Here is a 16,465-nt window from a genome sequence, read left to right on the forward strand (position 1 = left end):
ATGTGCCCACAGAGAGGGTGCTGCGTGCCACCTCTGGCACACGTGCCATAAGTTCACCAGCACAGGTATATAGGAAGTGGTTGAAAAGAGAAAGCTAAGCTAAAGTTAAGCAGAATATGCCATTAGTTAGGCAGAGTTATATGGTAGGAAATAAAATTATTATAATAAAGTGTCATTTTCTTGTGGGTATCAGAAATCTGGCCAAAGGAAATGCCCTTTTTGTTTTCAGGTCCTCAGTTCAACAAGAGTAAACTTAAAATCAAATACTGTCTAGCTTTTTGTTGTTGTTGTTTTTAAATTGAACTGTTTTGTGTATCATGATCTTGTAAATTATCTGCTTCCCCCCCCCACCATCATCTGTCAACAAACCCAGCAGCAACCTAGATTTATGTTACTTAATTTATTTCCTGATTCTAGCAATCGGCTTCAATCGTTATACATGTCTGTAGTGAAATTTGAAAAGCGTGCGGTTGTTTATTCTACATTATCACCAGCATACGTTCTTGAAAATGAAGATTTGTTGGGAAAATGTCGCAATTGAAAAATCCAATCTTTCTGATGCTGGAAAAAGTAATTTCATATACATGTACGGCTGAGTATATTTTTTGCAGCTTTTCACTGTATTTTTGTTGTAAATGCCAAGAAATTAAAATGTCCCTTTCTTTTCTCTCCCCTTTGTCCTCCTTTCCAATTGTCCATTATCTAGGTATAAGTAAGATATACTGTACCTACCTAAACAAAAGACAATATGACTTCAATATTGTGTTAATTTTAAGTTAAAAAATTAAAAAACGAAATTAAAGTTGGGTGTCTATCAGTGGTGAAATGTAAAAATTGTTACTACTGGTTCTGTGGGCGTGGCTTGGTGGTGGTGGGGTAATATGACTGAGTGGGCGTGGCCAACTTTTTTTTTTTACTTTTAAAACTATTTTTTCTATAACCTCTTCAGCTGAAGAAGTTGTAAAAAATGTTTTTAAAAGCCTCTGATGATCCCAGCTGAGCCGCACAATCATTGGAGGCTTTTTTTTTTTACTTTTAAAAACATTTTTTCGGCCAAAGAGGTCGTAGAAAAAATGCTATTAAAAATAATTAAAAAAAGACTCTGAGGATTGCGCAGCTCAGCTGGGCAATGGGGGGGGGCAGGGATTTTTGCTACCGGTTCTCCGAACCACTCACCTCCATCGCTACCGGATCGGGCGATCTGGTCCGAACCGGGAGCATTTCATCCCTGGTGTCTATGTAATAGATTCTCACTCATTGAAGTCCTGGCTGCCCCAAAGGTCTTTTCAAAGGGCAACTGGACTTTCTTGGTTTGGTTTTTTTTTTCTTAAAATGTTTCACTTCTCATCTAAGAAACTTCTGCAGAACTGAAGTAGCATCTTGGATGAGAAACAAAACATTTTCAAGAAAAAGAAAGAAAGAAAGAAAGAAAGAAAGAAAGAAAGAAAGAAAGAAAGAAAGAAAGAAAGAAAGAAAGCCCAGTTGCCTCTTGAAAAGCATCTTTGGGTTAAAGTCAGGTGTTTATAGGATGATAAGGTCCTACCCAGTGGTGGGACTCAAAAATTTTTACTACCGGTTCTGTGGGCACGGCTTGGTGGGCGTGACATGGCTTGGTGGGCGTGGCTTGGTGGGCATGGCAGGGGAAGGATACTGTAAAATCTCCGCTCCCACCCCACTCCAGGGAAAGGTTACTGCAAAATTGCCATTTCCTCCTGATCAGCTGGGACTCGGGAGACAGAGAATAGATGGGGGCGGGGCCAGTGGTGGGTTGCTACCGGTTCGGTCCGGTTCTTGTGAACCTGGTTGTAATGGCGGCAGGAGGCTCTGCCCCCCCGACATTATCACTGATGATCTGCGCATGTGCAGAAGCGAGTGCGTGCACGCGCTCCCATTGCAAATTGGTAGTAATGGTAAGTGGAACCCACCCCTGGGCGGGGCCAGTCAGAGGTGTCATTTACCGGTTCTCCGAATTACTCAAAATTTCTGCTACCGGTTCTCCAGAACTGGTCAGAATCTACTGAATATCACCTCTGGTCCTACCTTACTTAAACAACTTTTTCTGCATATTCACTATCAAAATCTCACCAGCTCCATGCAATATGGACAACACTGAACCAGATTTGCAGTGGCCATGTAGATGGGCAGACATCCTCTGTAAGCCGAGCAAAATACCATCACCAATCTGTGACTGTGGGGCTAAAAGACCTATAGTGTCAGTGCCAAAATAGAGCCTGTAATGGACATTTTGCTGATTTCCTCGCTGTAACAAATGAAGCAAAAAAAAAAAAATCCTATCTGTAATCTAGGCATGCATTTATAATATTTTATATTTCATATTTTGTATTTTTACCTCATGTGTTTTTACTGAAACGTGATGTGAATGTACCATACAATAAATAATCAAAGTCTTATCTCTACAACACAGGAAGAGTATCTTGGCTCATGCAAAGGATCTGCAAAAACAGTTGCAGATGCTCCCCAGGCTGCAAAAATTTACAAAACAATTTTCAAGGTGTTTGTATTCCACCAGTCCACGCTGTCAGGGAGATTATGTACAAATAGTAGCAGTTCAGTACCATTTTTGCCTTCTCCAGGAGTGGTCAGCTAATAAAGATCGCAAGAACAAAGCATGTAAATACTCAGGGAGGTCTCAAAGAACTTTAATGAAAAGAAGGACTAGGGGTGACACGATAACAGTGTTCCAATATCTAATGGGCTGCCACAAAAGAGAGGGAGTCCATCAAGTCTCCAAAACACCTGAAGGCAGGACAAGAAGCAATGGATGGAAACTAATCAAGGACAGAAGCAACCTAGAAATAAGGAGAAATTTCCTGACAATTAGAACAATTAATCTTGCCTCCAGAAGTTGTGGATGTTCCAACACAATTTCAAAAAGTCACTAAACTAATGGCTGTAAGTCGAGGACTACCTGTAATATTTTTTTTTTTAGTCATTTGTTTAATTGGGTTCTTCTTATTGTATGTATGCAGAAATATTTAAAAAGTTCAAAAAGATGAACAAACTTTTAAGAAGCCCTATCTATAATATATACATGTATTTCATGTAAACATCTGAACTAGACTGTGTTGTTTCTCTGTGTCATATAATACATGTGGTATATGCATAATTTTATTTATTTATTTTGTCATGTTTTATTCATTTTATTTATTTATTCAATTTATATACCGCCCTTCTCCTATTGGACTCACGGCGGTGCACAGCCAAGGATAAAAAACATACCAATACAAAATTTAAAATCAATTAAAAGAATTAGACAACTTTGGCCCACAATTTAAAACAATCCAATTAAAACCCAATTTACACTTAAAAAGCTAAAAAGCTAAAAGAGCTAAAAGGGGGGGGGGTTTCACGCCAGCCCTGCTTGATGGAAAAGAAAAGTTTTTAGGGCACAGCGAAAGGCCCGGAGATCTGGTATCCTTCGTATCTACGGGGGCAAATCGTTCCAGAGGGCAGGTGCTGCCACAGAGAAGGCTCTCCCCCTGGGGGTCGCCGACATTGCCTGGCTGACGGCACCCTAAGGAGTCCCTCTCAGTGTATATTGGAGGTGGTGATCCTTTGAGAGCTGTATGCAACGAAATTTCCATTTTAATGTATGCCAATTAGTGTACATTTAAAGTGACAATAAAGTTATTCTAAGTCTAATGTCACCATAAGCTTTTCTAAAACATTTATCCATAGATACATTAAAAATATCTATCTATCTATCTATCTATCTATCTACCTACCTACCTATCTATCTATCTATCTATCTATCTATGTATCTATCTATCTATCATCTATCTATCTATCTATCACTTCTCTCTCTCTCATCTGTCTGTCTGTCTATCTATCTATCCATCCATCCATCCATCCATCCATCCATCCATCCATCCATCCATCCATCCATCCATCTATCTATCTATCTATCTATCTATCTATCTATCTATCTATCTATCTATCTATCTATCTATCTATCTACTGTACCTATCTTAGGGTTGAACCATGCACTAAGGACTCCATTTAGTCTCATGCTTTTTTTTTTACTTCCATCCCATAATACTTACTGCATTCAGCAACCAATCTTCAACTCTGCATTTGTGCAAAACTTCTATAATTTCACTTTATTAGTACGTTTTCTTTCACGCACTTTACACATACATTAAACATTTCCCACAGCCACTCAAATAAACCGCATCCATATTTTAACATTACTCAATTTAACACTGTCTATGCCTGCAGTCTTACCGTTTTTCACTATTTTCACAGCATTTAGGACTTTTTTTTCCCATCAGTTATGAAAAATTAAAATAATCCTTGCCTCTGGAAATTTGGAGCAGCCTCCCCTTTCTTGGCATTTTATAAAGCTGTTAAAACAACACCATTCCACTGTGCTTATAGTGAAGATTAAAATGTTTCTGGTCACCATCTAGGAGATTTTTATTACTTGTAGGTCCTTTTGTTTTTATTCTGTATGTTTACTCCTTTGTATACTGCAAGTTATAAGACTGAAAAAGTTAAAATCAGTATACTTTTTGGACAAAACTATTTATAGCTTTCATTAAAGTTGCACTCAATACTTTCATATTACTCACATACAGTTCTTCGACATAATTGTTCCAGTATTTCCTTCTTTCAATTTCATCCCCAATAATTTCCTTGCTATAATTTCTAATCCCTTTTCCTCTCTAGGAGGACTCTTTCACCCATATTCGAAGTCAGATCCACAGTAAAGAGAAAGGTATAAATTTCCAGTTATGTCCGACTTTAGGGAATGGGGTTCATCTCCATTTCTTAGCTGAGAGAACCAGTGTTGTCCAAACACATTTCTGTGGTTATGTAGCCAGTGTGACTATTCACCAAAGGCCACGGAACACTGTTACCTTCCCACCAAAGTGGTACCTATTTATCTACTCACATTTTCGTGTTTTCGAACTGCTAGGTGGGCAGGAGCTGGGGCAAGGAACAGGAGCTCACCCTGTCATGTGGCACTTGGGCCTCTTCCTTTACAGGGCATAAAGAACTACAGAAAATTTTAAATTGTAGTTGAAAGAAATTGAAGTGAATTAAAGAAAGAAAGTGGAATTTTATCTAATATTAGTTTATTGTATCGTTTGCTGTATCTCTCTATTCCTTTTTATCTTTGCAAACTGTCTTTGCTTTTACCATGATCATACAACCCTTCCAAGAAAAGTTTATTTTAATCAAAAACAATCTGTATTTTTAATTTTAATCTTAACAGTCTCATGTTCTCTTTCACCACAGTCTTTGCAACTTTTGTCTTCTCTATAGACATATTTAACTCTGTGTCTCATCCTCACTTTTTCTCACCCACAGCCTCTCTTACTTCATCATTGCCTAAGCATGCTTTTTCCTGCTTCTCATTACAGATAGTCCTCGATTTATGACCGTTATTGAGTCCAAACTTCCTTTTGCTATGCAAGACAGTGGTTAAATGAGTTTTGCCCCATTTTATGCGCTTTTTGCTACAGTTGTTAAGTGAATCATTGCAGTTGTTAAGTTAGTAACACGGTTGTTAATTCCCCATTGACTTTGCTTGTCAGAAGGTCAGAAAAGGTGATCCCATGATCCTGGGACACAGCAACCGTCATAAATATGAGTCAGTTACCAAGTAACTGAATTTTGACCATGTGACCATGGGGATGATGCAATGGTTGTAAGTGTGCAAAAAGGTCATAAGTCAGTGCTGTTTTTTCAGTGCTGTTGTAACTTCAAACAACCACTAAACGAATTGTTGTAAGTTGTGGATACCTGTATTAGAAATCTTCACTTCATTATTTTGATTATCTGCCATTAAATCACTGTTGAGCCTTAGCAACTACATAGATAGATTTCCTCTGTGTTGATCTATCCATAACCTGGTGTACCTGTCACCACTTATCTGAATCTATCTGCTGGTCATCCTCTTCTTCTACCTTCCACATTTACCAGCTTTTATATGGAATGGGATAACTCGCCATGGCCAACTCACTGTGGCCAATTCGCCATGGTCAATTTACTGCAGGACAACTCACCACAGTACAATTCAACGATTCAATTTAATTATTTAAAATAATTAAAAAAATATTTTAATTTTTGTCATTTACATTTCCTTTTGCCCCTTCCTTCCTTTGGCATTCTTTCTTTAATGATTCTATTCCACAATTTCTTTGATATTAATGTAACTCTTATCCCACGGTGAGTTGTCCTGTGGCGAGTTGGCCGTGGCTAATTGTCCCACGGTGAGTTGGCAACAATGAGTGGGCTGGGGTGAGCTGGCCATGGTGAGTTGTCCTAGATCTGCATTAGAACCTTCTTCAGAGAGCTACACAGTAAGTCTTTATATACGGGGTCCAAAGTAAGATAATTTGAGCTTGGTTGTTTGTGGCCTTGAATGAGAACTTTGGTTAATTTGTTCAATGATCCATCAATTTGTTTTCTTGGTCATCCACAGTATTTTCAGTTTTCTCCAACACCAAATTCCAAAGGCATCAATACCATTCCTATCCTGCTTCTTCAATCTCCAACTTTCACTTCCATAAGATGCCACAGAGAACACTATAACTCTCAGGATTCTGATTTTTGCAAGGAGCTTCCATTGGGAAGTAAGTTAGCTTGCAGACTTCTTCTACCAGTTAATTACTATTAGTATGTATAAAATACAAGACACTAAGCTCTTCAGTGCATTGTGTTGTTACACTTTCCTGCCTTTACAGTCATCTTCTAATTTAGGAAGACTGAAACTTCAAAGAGAGGCTTTTACCTCCATTAATCCATTAAACCTTTTATTTAAAATTTAAAGAGACACATGTGAATGAAAAGCTACCTCCAACTCTGCTCCTTTTCAATATCATTTCCTGAGACCCCTTGTACTTACAAATTATTCAGCCAGTTGTTTCATCAAAGAAGATGATTCTACTATATACATATGCCAACTAGGAGGTAAGTATAGTGCAATTATGCCCAAGGCATGATTAGCCTGTTGCAATATTTTCAGGATCAGACTCAATAATATTAGTAAGAGTTAAAGGTTTAAATATATTTCCTTTTATTTACAATAGGCATTCTATATTCACTGAATATTCACAGATAGAAGCGAGGAAAAGGGTGTAGGTGGCTCCTTATATATACAATGGGTGGAGCTATAAGTGGGAGTGGTGAATTATGAATACATTAAGAAGTGAAGAATAAGTTAACCCCTGATACCCCGTTCATATATTATTTACACATTAGAGAATAAGGCATTTACATCTGACAAATCCCCCTCTAAATGCCGATTCGTTATACAACACCAATTACACTCAGATTCAGGACAATACAATACATACAATTTAGAAGTTAAATATTTGTGTTGCTTAGAAGGTAAAGGCTTTGTCAATATGTCAGCTAATTGTTCTGAGGTATCACAATGCACTGCTTTAATAAATCCATCCTGAGATAATTGTCTCACATGTTTAAATTTTATATCTATATGTCTGGACCTTTGTCCAATGGCATCAGATCTAGATATTTCAATGGCTGCTTTATTATCTTCATGCATAACAAAAGGCAAAACAGGTTTTTTCCAAACATCTGAAATTAAATCATTAAACCATACAAGGTTATTTGCAGCTTTGGATAAACAAACATATTCCGCTTCTGTCGTTGAAGTGGCCACTAGTTCTTGTTTACCAGTGTACCAGTAAACTGGACAGTCATTTAAGAGAAATATATAACCAGATGTACTTTTTCTACATGAGGTGTCTCCAGCCCAATCTGCATCTGCATAACATGTAAGCTTTGGTTCTTTATTGTCTTTAGGTTCTAATATTAAGCAAAAGTCTAGTGTACTTTTCAGATATCTTAAAATTCTTTTAACAGCTTCCCAGTGATACATTGTTGGTTTGCTGACATGTCTGGATAATAGATTGAGTGGTAAGGCGATATCTGGTCTAGTCCAATTAGATATATAAAGAAGTGAACCTATGATTGATCTATAAAACGTGTTATCCTTGAATTCGGGGGAAGATTCATCAGTATTTCTTAGAAAATCAGTTTGCATAGGAGTATCACAAGGTTTGGCATTGTTTAAATTGCATTTATTTAAAAGTTCTACAATCTTATCTCTCTGAGTAAGTTTGAATCCCCTTCTAGTCTTATTAATTTGGACACCAAGATATTTGTTTACTTTACCTAGAGATTTTAACGAGAAATGTTCATTTAGTTTGGTTACAAAGGTTTCTCTTCTCTCTTTATGTTTTCCTATGTATAAAATGTCATCCACATAAATCAATACAAATTCAATGTAATCATCATCCTTTTTGACAAAAAAGCAGTTATCAGCAGTAGTAGCGTTGAAGTCCATGGTTCTAAGTACTTTCACTAAACAATCATACCATCGTTTACCAGATTGTTTTAACCCGTATAAACTCTTGTTTAACAACCAAATTTCATTTTTGTTTGTGTATTGACTGTGAGGTGCTCTTACGTATATTTCTTTATCTAGTTTAGCGTGTAGATACGCAGTCTGTATGTCGTATTGAAATACATCAAGGTTGAGTGCTGATGCTACCACTAGAGCTGTTTTGACACTCTCTGTTCTTACTGTGGGGGAATACGTGTCAGTATAGTCCTCCGGATATTTCTGTGCATAACCTTGTGCAACTAGTCTAGCTTTGTATAGAGTATTGCCTCCCTCTAAGTTCTTAATTTTATATATCCACCTGGTACCAATAATTGTTTTATCCTTAGGTGCAATTGCAGGTGTAAATACATTTAATCCTTGTAAACTTTCCATCTCTTTTTTCATCGCTAATTCCCATTTTTCCTTTTCTTCACGAGGGAGTTTTAACACTTCCTCATATGTATTGGGTGTTGTTGGCTCACCATCCATATGCATTATGTAATCTTTGTATTTATTTGGCATTTGATTTCTGGTGTTTCTAATGGTTTTTTCAGGTTTACTAACGTTATCATGCAAATATCTTGCTTCCTTTTTTGTTAATGTGTCTGTCTTAATTTTGTGTTGGCTATTTGTCCAAATTTTGGTTTTGTTCTTATTTTTGTTGATATTTTGCTTTTCTATGATCCCTTCTTCATGAGATTTTGTACCTTTATATTTATTTGGAAATATTTCATTAAGATGTAATTTAGACCAGTTAGCCTGTTCATGGAACACAGCTGTTCTGGAGACTATAAATTTGTTATTGTTATCAATGAATCTGTACCCTTTAGTACCGGTTTCATATCCCATAAATCTGAGTCTTCTGGATACGTTTTCTCCCTTTCTTCTTAATTGTTTAGGTATGTGTACGTCTGCAGTGACTCCAAATATATGCATGTGTGCTAATTTTGGTTTTCTATTATACATCACTTCATATGGTGTCTTATTTACAATGCTGGACCATGTTCTATTTTGTGTGTAATTTGAATAATGTAAGGCTTCTGACCAGAATTGTTTGCTTAAGCCAGCATCTTCCAATGTGCATCTAATCATGGTTTGTAATGTGGAATTTTTTCTCTCTGCAATCCCGTTCTGGAACGCAGAAAATGGACTAGATGTGTAATGTAACATTCCTTTGTCTTTTAACCATTGGGAGAATTCTTTAGACATGAATTCGCATCCCCTATCTGTCATAATTTGTTTTATTTTGATGTTGTGTTGTGTTTCTATGCGTTTGTAAAATTCTTTAAATTTTTGAAATGTTTCATCTTTGTGTTTTAATGTATAAACAAACCCATAGCGGCTATAATCGTCCACTATTGTCAGGAAGTAACGTTTTCTATAAGTGATTGATGGAGTTAATGGACCAACTAAGTCCATGTGTACTAAATCAAAAATTTTGTTAGTTGATCTAGTAGATTTTCTTGGCCTGGGGCTAGTTTTTAGTTTTGTAGATTTACATACTGAGCATTCCAAATAGTTTTCACAATTTTTTATTTTAACACCTTCTGCGTGTTCAGTCATTTTTTGTACTACAGGAAAACTGGCATGTCCTAACTTCCTATGTAAGATGTGAGCACACTCATCATGAATTGGCTTACCTATTTTTGGTTTTTTTTCATTGTGTGCATCTTTGTGATCATGAGATGTTTTACACTCATCATTGTCACTATTGCTAATATTTTCATCATCTACTTCAATACAATCTTCCATATTTGAGTCAATGTTATGCAACCATTTTTCCTTAGTTATCAGATAAGGTAGGCCTCCTTTAATCATCACTGTGCCTATATTTATTTTATTCTTCTCCAAAATCGCTTTTCCTTTTGAAAAAACAATGTTAATGTCAGAATCTCTACTTAGTTTTATAGCACTTAGTATGTTATGAGGTATCTCAGGTATTAGCAATACCCCCTCTATTTTTCCTAGACCAGGCAAGGTTACATTCCCTCTACCTAATACTTGCACCTTTTCTTGGTTAGCTACCTTTATTACAAATTTATCTTCTGCAAATGAAGACAATATATTTTTGTTATTAGTGGTGTGATTAGTTGCTCCAGAATCAATAAGCCAATTATTGTTCTCATTTTGCTGTATGTTAGTGTTGTCTTGTTTATTTAGCCCGTTCAGTGAGCCAGATTTTCTATCCTTTGAATTATCTCTGCCCCCTCTATTCTCTTTGTAATTTGGTGGGCTCCTATATCTATGTCTATCTATGGAAGACTGTCTATAATTGTATTTGTTTCTATATTCTGACCTATGCCTTTCTCTTGAAATTTTGGGACAGTCTCTTCTATTGTGTTCCCTGGATCCACAATTGTGGCATTTAAATGTTTCATTATATTTTTCTTGGAAAGCTACTTTCCTATATGGTTTGTGTTCTGTGTGATTGCTAGAATGATTCCTTCTTGAATTGTCTTCTGCTATCAGTTTATTGGATAGACTTTCTATGGATAAATATCCTAGATTGATAGTGTCTAAATGTGACATAAAATTGTCCCATGATGAATCAAGTGAGTTGATAATAACACTTTTCATTGTTTGGTCTGAAATCACCTCCCCCCTCAAATGCAGCTCAGCTCTTATTTTGTTTAAATATATTAAATGCTCACTTATGGAAACCCCTGGTTTTACCCTAGATGAAAAGAAATCTTTAGACATCCTTGTGGTGGTAGCTATACTGTCACTGTGAAATAAATTAAACATGCATTGAATGATTTCTGAAACAGTCAGATTTGGCTTAATGCTATGATACATTGCAGGAGACACACTAGATATTATTAAGAAAAATGCTCTATGGTGTAAACAATCTATTTTTAGAGTCCAAGGTCTTTTTGGGGGACTAGTGATAAAAAATAATAAGTTTTCCTTCATAAAGACAACCTGGAGCTGTTGATACCATTCTTGCAAATTAACGCCATCGACCCTTAGCTTTGGGAAGTCACTGGGTAAATTTCCGACATTATTGTGTCCATTACTTACAACCTGAGGTAGTCCGTGGTCTCGCAAGTGTAGAAAATTGCAAAACGGCATGGGGATGCTCGCAACGAGTCTGCATGGTCTCCTCGCCAGTTCATGTCTTCCCGGACCGTCTGCGTAGTTTTGCGCATGCGCGTTGTCCATTTCTTCTTTGGAGTCGTCGTGGAAGGTTCTCTCCATTGTGGCTCGCTCGTTCTGCTCCTCTTCAGATGAATCGGTCTCTGGTTCGATTTTGGGAGTCTTGACGACGGCGGCTGCTCTTCCTCTTCCCCTGAGGGCTTTGGTGCTTGCTTCGGTTTGTGGCGTAGGGCGGTACTGGCAGGGCTCTCTGGGTTCGGGCATCGGCGTTCTCGTAGTCAGGATGGGAGCGGGCAGGTCTTGAGGCATCGGCTTGCTCGCTCACTTCTTGGGTAGCTGTTTGTTAATTTTTAGTTTTGGCCCAAATGCAGCAAAAAGCGTTTTCATTGCTGATTTTATTTGGGAGTTCGTTGAATCATCTTCACTTTCTGATTCTGATTCTTCTGAGGAGTTTGAATCTTCTTTTTCATTTTCGTTGTTTGGTAACGTTTTTCGCGCCAGAAACTTTGAATTGAGCATTTTGATTGGCTCTGCTTCGCTCACCCTGGAGGCCTGTTGAAACCAAGATGGCTGCCATTCAAAATTTCACGCGGGATCACCGTTTTTCTTCTTCGTAATGACTTTCTCTGCAGTCATATCACTCACTATTTTTGGATCTTTAGACTTTTCATTAGTGATGTTTTTCTCTCTCGCTGCTCCGCTGTTCTTCAGCATATCTTGGAGTTTCGCGATGAGGCTTTCATCATTCTTCTGGCTCTTTAATAGTTTTAATATCTCTGACCTGAGTTCGTTATTCTCTATTTCGATTTCCTTCTGGTCATCAATTTCATCTATTATTTCTTCGTCTTCAGTGGTGTATTCTTCGGATTCTCTCGAAATTGCGTTTGTGGATTCGTTGATTATTTCTTGTTCTGTTTCCATTTCTTTGCTGTAGGCCCTGGTGTTGGGCCTATCTTTCTTAGACATTTTTAAGTTTTTTTTTTATTGAGTCAATTAACCATCCTCTGCTACCAGCTTGTTGCAATATTTTCAGGATCAGACTCAATAATATTAGTAAGAGTTAAAGGTTTAAATATATTTCCTTTTATTTACAATAGGCATTCTATATTCACTGAATATTCACAGATAGAAGCGAGGAAAAGGGTGTAGGTGGCTCCTTATATATACAATGGGTGGAGCTATAAGTGGGAGTGGTGAATTATGAATACATTAAGAAGTGAAGAATAAATTAACCCCTGATACCCCGTTCATATATTATTTACACATTAGAGAATAAGGCATTTACATCTGACATAGCCAATAGGATTTCTCCACATTGGCAGTGGAGAAAGTAGGAGGACAGAAAGGTAAACCATTTCTCTGACCTGTAAATTGTTGCTTGTAGAAAACCAATCTTCACAGGACCTCCCCCACCCCTTTCCCCACAACATTCAAGCTCAGTCATGGTAAATCCTTAGATGAGCACAATACTTTTTCCTTCCTTTCTGTTGCTGGGAAATGAAGTCAGGGAATAACAAGTTTGGTTATTAAATACAGCAATACCTCAGTACTCATTGTTAATTGGTTCTGGGAGGCGCAACGAATACTAAAAACAAATTACCAAACAAACTATGTAATTAACACGTCATCCCAGTGGTGAAATCCATTTTTTTTTACTATCTGTTTTGTGGGCATGGCTTGGTGGGCGTGGTGTGGCTTGGTGGGCGTGGCAGGGGAAGGATGCTGCAAACTCTCCATTCCCACCCCACTCCAGGGGAAGGATACTGCAAAATCCCTATTTCCTCCCCACTCCTGGGGAAAGGATATTGCAAACTCTCCATTCCCACCCCACTCTGGGGCCAGCCAGAGGTGGTATTTGCCGGTTCTCTGAACTATTTACAGACCCCTCACATCCTGGACATAACGACGCTATAGAGCACTGCACACCAGAACAACAAGACACAAGAACAGTTTTTCCCCCGAATGCCATCACTCTGCTAAACAAATAATTCCCTCAACACTGTCAAACTATTTACTAAATCTGCACTGCTATTAATCTTCTCATCGTTCCCATAACCCATCTCCTCCCACTTATGACTGTATGACTGTAACTTTGTAGCTTGTATCCTTACGATTTATATTAATATTGATTGTTTCCTGATTGCTTATTTGTACCCTCTGACTATCATTGAGTGTTGTACCTTATGATTCTTGATGAACGTATCTTTTCTTTTATGTACACTGAGAACATATGCACCAAGACAAATTCCTTGTGTTTCCAATCACACTTGGCCAATAAAGAATTCTATTCTATTCTATTCTATTCTATTCTATTCTATTCTATTCTATTCTATTCTATTCTATTCTATTCTATTCTATTCAAAATTTCCACTGAAATTCTCTGAGCTGCTCAAAATTTTCACTACCAGTTCTCCAGAACCTATCAGAACCTGCTGGATTTCACCCCTGCGTCACCCTTTGTTTTGGCCAGAAAAGGCGAGACAAGAGGCAATCAACAAGTTCTAGCTTGTGTGTCGAGTACTAAACAAATGATGAGTACCAGGACAAAAATTTCATCTCAAAATGCATCGAGTTCCAAATTGAATGAGTTTCAAAGCAGTCAAGTACTGAGGTATGACTGTACTGTAAACTGAAAGTGTTAGGAATTTGGGAAGAGTCCCTAATGGTATTTCTAAACCAAGGATTAGTAACCCAGGTTTTTTCTAAACAAAAAAGCTTTTCTGTTGGATGGGGAATTTCTATATTTGGAAATCATTGTTTTGCAAGTGGAGTTAGCTTTCTAGTTTGTTTAATATTTTATTAACCTACTACTAGGTCTTGACTATCCTTTTTCTTCACAAGGTGACCTCCTGTTTCAGTTTCCAGTGGTGTCTTTTTTTCCCGGTCTCAATGTGAGTTAATGTGGCAGCAAGGTTCATTACATCATCACCCTTGTCCTTGTGGGTGGGTGGTGGGAGTCTGATTTCAAAGCAATATGTGGGAAGAGTGTCAGGCGACATACATATTGGTTCTGACACAGAAATGTTTTTGGATTGCCACAGTGGCAATTTTCATTTTATTTATGCTTCATTTAAGAAAAAATAAATAAATGGATGTTCATTAGAAGCATTCTAACTATCTGGTTCTCTGCAGGCCTTTGCAGTGGAAAGGAGGTTACGGCCTGTCAGTTTTCCCACTTTTTTGCATTGACATGTATGTTCCATTCTGAATTTCCCACAACTGAGTAAATCTGCAACAGTAAAGTCCGTAATTGTCAGACCATCTGCAACCAGCAACAGCTCCCCATCGCCCGGTGCGTTCTCACAGGGAGGGCCTACTCAGGGTGCCGTCGGCTAGACAGTGTCGACTGGCGATCCCTAGAGGCAGAGCTTTCTCTGTGGGTGCTCCCACCCTCTGGAACCAACTTCCTCTGGGGCTCCGGTTGGCTCCTGACCTCCGCATCTTCCACCGCGACTTAAACACATGGCTGTTCAGCCTGGACTGGGGGGGGTGTTAACATGTATTTTAACACGCTTTTATTTGGATATTTTATTGTTGTGAGCCGCCCTGAGTCCTACGGAGCTAGGGCGGCATATAAATCAAATAAAATAAATAATGGTATTTCTAAACCAAGGATTAGTAACCTAGCGCTGCATAAGACCAGAGAGGTCTTCTACCCCTTATTCCTAAAAGTAGTTGCCACAATTTTCCACCAGTCTGAAATCCTGAAAACTAGTCTTATACGGTACACAATTTTCGGTAGGAAAGAGCCAATATGGAATGGCGACAACATCGTGCAAATGCCGTGGCTTGCATAGTTGTGTCAGATCTCAGGATGTAAATACATTATAGTGGTGTTTGTATGTGTGCGTCATCATTTTATTGCCATTCAAGTTTTTTGCAGATGTTACTGGCCTTATAATAAATGTACCACCTCTCACCTGGACTACTGCAACACTCTCTACATGGGGCTCCCTTTGAAGAGCACCCGGATGCTCCAACTGGTCCAGAATGCGGCCGCACGGGTAGTCACGGGAGCCGCATGGTGCTCCCATACAACACCTCTCCTGCGTGAGCTGCACTGGCTCCCAGTGGTCTTCCGGGTGCACTTCAAGGTGTTGGTTATCATCTTTAAAGCGCTCCATGGCATAGGACCTAGTTATCTTCGAGACCGCTTGCTGCTACCAACGGCCCCCCATCGACCTGTGCGCTCCCACAGAGAGGGCCTCCTCGGGGTGCCATCAGCCAAACAATGTAGGCTGGTGACCCCCAGGGGGAGGGCCTTCTCTGTGGGGCACCTACCCTCTGGAATCAGCTGCCCCCAGAGATAAGGAGAATCCAAGACCTCGGTGCCTTCCGCCATGCCCTTAAAACCTTCTTTTTCCAGCAAGCCAGGCTGGCCTAACACTTTTAAAAATGTTTTTAATTGTCTGTTATTGTTTTTAATCATGGGGCCAAATTTATATATATATTTTTAATTGTATTTTAATGTTTGTAGTTTATGTTTTTACTTGGCTGTTCACCGCCCTGAGTCCTCAGGGAGAAGGGCGGTATACAAATTTAAAAATAAATAAATAAATAAACAAACAAACAAACAAATAAATAAATAAATAAATAAATAAATAAATAAATAAATATGGTTCCCCACAAAAATGTGCTTGCACACTCCTGATCTGCGCAGAGGTTTTCTGGAGAGGATAAGAAACTCAAGAAAGGGAAATAAGTTTAACTTACAGTGGAAATGAACAGCACTGGTACTGCTGGATAAATTGGAAATCTACAACATTGGAAGGAACTACTGTTTGTTATAATCCTACATCACACCTTATGTGGACAATGTATCTATGAAGTCATCAAGAAAAAAAAACCTGTTGTGTTTGTCTCAGCAGGTCTACCATCTGGCCAACCTTGTTAGAAATGTAGCAGTAGGGAATCACTGGGGAAATTTGGGTGTAAACTCAGTGGAGAAGTTGTAAATACATTCTGGAAAAAAGCCAAAGGAAAATCATT

The 16,465-nt window shown here is 38.3% G+C and overlaps 1 long non-coding RNA gene across 1 annotated transcript; it reads right to left on the reverse strand.

Annotated features, from left to right (window-relative positions):
• Positions 1-385: 385 nt before the first annotated feature.
• Positions 386-16,255, reverse strand: LOC132711391 (uncharacterized). Its single transcript, XR_009622232.2, has 2 exons — positions 16,190-16,255; positions 386-702 (listed from the first exon to the last, which is right to left on the reverse strand). It is a non-coding gene; the product is annotated as an uncharacterized LOC132711391 (long non-coding RNA).
• Positions 16,256-16,465: the final 210 nt, after the last annotated feature.

This window comes from Pantherophis guttatus, chromosome 2, assembly GCF_059756535.1.
Source record: "Pantherophis guttatus breed Tessera chromosome 2, ASM5975653v1, whole genome shotgun sequence".
NCBI lineage: Eukaryota > Metazoa > Chordata > Lepidosauria > Squamata > Colubridae > Pantherophis > Pantherophis guttatus.